Raw genomic sequence first — 5,018 nt, 5'->3', positions numbered from 1 at the left:
TTATTTCACACCGGTATTATATCGCCTGAGGAAGGGACAGATTCTGCTGATCGATTTAGAAAATGTTTTTCTTCCTCCCTTCGCCGTGAAAAGGCCTTGGGGTGAATGTTTTCTTTTTTTGTTATGATGACAAGCTTAGCTGCCATCTTGGATTGAATCACCATCGTCATGGCGATAATGGCGGTGGTCATTTTATCTATTAAGGTTGTTTTCTCTGATCGTTTCTATAATGAGAACCAATTACGGAAAGTACTGACCGGGGACGGGGTCTAGACAGGGCAAAGTCCTAATTTTGGCCAACTACGACTGAGGACGGATCGACAGACTATGCTGATGTTGAATGCTATTAACAACGGATTGTAGGAAGCAATGTATCATTGAAGCAACCAAAAAATCTGTTCATAAATTATATGAAGAATTTTATATTGCGAATATGGTTTACTAAGCCTATAGATTTCAATGTCTCTGGATTTTGTGCATTGGCATGTACAGTTGTACACAAACCGCAAATGATTGGAATATTTTATTTATTGACTAAAATAAAATATATCGCTGCGATTATCAAACTGTTTTGTTCAATTCACCAACTACATCCATTTAGTACACCAAAACCATCCATTTAACACACAGTGATTACTACCTAATAACACAATATATTTCAATAATCAAATACCCACGCTTAGGCCCACAAAAGACACAAATCGTCTCTAACATGATCAATTTCATCAAGGCCACCGATCAAAAGTTGCGATAACTATGCCCTCCAGCAATAGCTACATTTTTGTGTTTTGTGATAGTTCAATGTTTTCAAAGTTTAATTTACACACTGCTAAACGGGATTAACAATAACATGTACTTGTAATTTGTTCAAAATTCAGAAATTGGTAAAAATTCGACCTGTCATTATCACTTTGGGACAATCTGTGACTATTAAACCAGAACACCTTCATCAACTTTAGATTTGCTTTTGCTTTTTTGAAATAAAATATAAATACATGTAAGCTTACATGTGTGTAAAAGGAAGTCTCCGGCAATCACAACATCATGCCTTATATGTAAGAAAAATAATTATCAAGCACGAATCACATGATTTTATTTAAAACAAACTCATAGTGGCCATAAAAAAACAAATAAAAACATCTGTCTCTCAACACTAATCAATATTCAAAATTCCCGGGCGCCAAAATCGTCAAGTGCAATGATGACAATTGAGCACAAATAATTATTACGTCATTGCACTTAGACAATTTCGGCGCGGGAATTTCAAATATCGTGTGTTGAGAGCCGACTGTTTTTATTCGTTTTTATGGTCAATATGAGTTTGTTTTAAATAAAACCATATGATTTGTGCTTAATAATTATTTTTCTAACATATAAGGCATAATGTTATGATTGCTGAAGACTCCCTTTAAACACTCCTCAATTTATTATAACAGAATCAAAATACTAAGAGACATCCATGTCAGATAAAACTAGGCACACATTTGAACTCAACCTGGATCCCTGATTGGTTCCTAAGGTCCTATCTGATCATGTCCGTCTTTGATACATCCGTCCATGCCATACTGCAGTTACTGTCCGTTTTCCTATACACAATACACAGTGCTCTCACCATTGACGCGTGACCCCTACAAATGATGTACGTTGCAAGAATGGGCACTTGCCTAGTTAACATCACTGTGTGAAAAATAACCAGCCAATATGTTAGGTATTCTTCAAACTTCTAGCAAATATATTTCTCTAACATGACCTAAAATTACAGCTAGGTTAGATGTTCAGAAATAGTCGCACTTTTGTAAAATATGAGTGAGGGCAAGGCATAGCTAGCCAACTCCCGTGTTAATTGAATGGAGATTTGACCGAAAATATTGGTATCGGACTGCTCACTTCTGAAGGATGCCACAAAAAAACGGTACAAGCTACATCTTAACTATTCTCTGGCAATCATCATGATGAGTGTCTTATATATTGCGAAATTGGGTACTGTAGGTGATTGACAAAGGGTCGCACTTTTCTGATAAATAAGTTAGAGTGAACATGAAATATCAGAGCCCATAAACCCAAGTTAGTAGCTAGTTAGTGGAGGCCGCCACGGGACTGATTATTGATTATTGAAGTGCCTTATTAATAGATACGCACGATTTAGGGCAAGAAAAACAAACCGGGACACTTTTGGAGACATCATCATCATCATCATCATCATCATCATCGACATCATCATCATCATCACTTTCTACATTTTTTCTAAACAACATAGGGCCTACCATTTTAATAAGATTTTTTTCTTGAAATGCATGTAACTATAATTATTGTTTAGAGCGTGATGAAATAAAACATCACGATTTTCATCACAAAACAAATATAATGCATAAGAAATCGTTTGTTTTAGAGCGTGATGATGAAATAAAACATCACGATTTTCATCCCGAAACAAAGTAATACATAAGAAATCAATTTTTCGTGAGTGATGAAATAAAACATCAAAATTGTCATCACGAAACAAAGTAATACATGAGAAATCGTTTGTTTTAAAGCGTGATGAAATAAAACATCACGATTTTCATCACAAAACAAAGTAATAGACCTACAAAAGAAATACATTTTTCGAGAGTGATTAAATAAAACATCACGATTTTCATCACGGAACAAAGTAATACGTAAGACATCGTTTGTTTGATTGCAATCAACCGCGACAGTTCGTCTCACACACATAACAATGCACTGCGATCAAATAGGTTGATGACAACATTTGATTGAATGGACTGCACTGCGCCATGATTACGTGCACCGGTTCAAATCCTTTGTTTGGAGCCAATCAATAATTTCAATACAGCCTCTATGCAAATTAGAGTTTACACACGCTGCAGCTGGGGTAATCGATCGAAGCTGGTTGCCGTTAGTGATCGAATGCATGAGCTTATTTGCTTTACTGAATCGATTTACTGGATTAATTTCCTGTTAACTGGGTTTAATGCCACAAAGGTCGAATCGCCTTTGCCATGGACCATGACTGCATCATGCATACACCAGTCGCATTCACATCGTTGTCTATACATGTGAGTTCCCTAATCTTGGGTTGAACAACTATGCCTTCCTCTAGATTGAATAAGAGTTTTCTTTCTCTGAACCCAGGCAGGGCATCAAATTAGTTGGGAGTTACTTGTTTCTCTCATTTTTACATTCAATTCCTTTCTATTGACTTTGGGCCTAACATACTGACTTGTGCAATACCATGTGGCATCTGGTCAGGACCCAAACAAACAAATAATCAAACTGACAACCAACCAAACAAACAAACAAACAGATGGACAAACTACCATGCACCATAGTGTCTATCCTCTTGTAAAATAACATAACTTTCCAAACGAACATGACTCACCCCACAACAAGTTATGGAATCAAATTTAAGTTTAAAAGGAGCAAAACCAGTTTGATTACTAAAACTAAGTGTTCAAACTCAAGTCCATTCTCCTCCATTTGATCAGGACACACCTATTGTGACCTTTCATAAAACCCTCATGGTAATAACAAGAAGACAACGAAGGAAGTCTGTGAATAGACAGGTAATGTGAAAGGATAATGTGAACATCAATAGTGGCGGACTAGTGGTGTAGCCATCCACAGGGCATATGTATAGCCAAGTGACGGCTATGTAGAGCTCACGTCTAGATAACATGAATAAGGGATGAAACCAAAACTCGACTGGCGGTTGACTGCTGGTTCCGTCCGGTTCCTTCCGGTTGCTATTGTTCTAAACAATGGCAACCGGACGGACCCGCTGGTCAACTGCTGGCCGAGTTTTGATTTCATCCCTAAGTTGTCTTTCCACTCATGCCCAACGGACGTCCATGATTGTCTAATCAAGATTGTTCCGATCCATGATCACAGAGTGTGGATTAAGATTTTAATTTCATCTTGCGTAAAATTGCCACTTTCACAGAGGTACACATAATAGAAATATGACCACTATATGATCTAATTGTCGCAGGTGCTGAACACTCTGACATCATCTTTTATTACAATTTCAAACCATGCACCAACTTTACCTTTAAATTTAAACCACTGAAATTCAAGCCCAAAAACATGACTTTGTATCAACCCAGAAACTTCAATATTCGTCAACATGTCTGAGACTTGTTTGTTCCTCTGTGACACTGATTTACCTCTGCTTGAAACACTAGAATATTCTTTATATCTCAAATAATTCTGTTCCTACTAGCATGACTAGTTTCACAGTGTTTATTTTCACTACAGTAGAATTCTTGCAATAATTCAAACATGTCGGCTTGTTTTTTAAGTTCTAAAAAAGTTTTCTATGAACTTGAACAACTATATATAAAGTTAGCCTGTTCATTTTGTACAAGCTTTTTCGTGCAACTTTTTTCTTGTAAAAATGAGACAATTTGGGGGAACAATATAATTTTTTTTGGCATATTACAAATTTCTTGTGCTAAATCTAATTTGCATACATTGAGCACTGGTTAGTAAGATGTACCTCAGCACATGAATACTTGTAAATATAGCTACAGTCAGTTTACTCTGAAGTACAAAGTACCGACACGGACACACACATTGTGCCGACTTTGAAGGCACGCATACCTGCAGCAGAGACGCAGCACTGCGCACGTACTGAATACCCGCGAGTTGTCACTTTGTACTTCAGAGTGGACAAACTGTATAGTATTCCAGTGGTAGACTCCCCTGTGTATTTTGTTAGGCAACTCTCCATGCTATTGTCACTGACCTATGATCACCCGATATCATGCAGTCATGGTGTCATTTTGGGTCACTTCTCATGACACTAACACAAAGGGGACCAATATACCTCTAGTAGTCTACTGTAAGGGGCATGCCCTTTTAAGGAATCGTCTTGTTTACAACAAATACACATAGCCAGTATTCTTGTGGTAGTATCCCCTGTGTGTATTTTGTGTAGGAAACGATGCTATTGTCACTGACCTATGATTACCCATATCATGCAGTCATGGTGTCATTTTGGTTCACTTCAGGTGACACCT

Source organism: Amphiura filiformis, chromosome 14 (assembly GCF_039555335.1).
Source record: "Amphiura filiformis chromosome 14, Afil_fr2py, whole genome shotgun sequence".
In the NCBI taxonomy this organism is placed as follows: Eukaryota; Metazoa; Echinodermata; class Ophiuroidea; order Amphilepidida; family Amphiuridae; genus Amphiura; species Amphiura filiformis.
The sequence above is the reverse complement of the archived record's forward strand: the minus strand, read 5'-3'. Positions refer to the sequence as shown.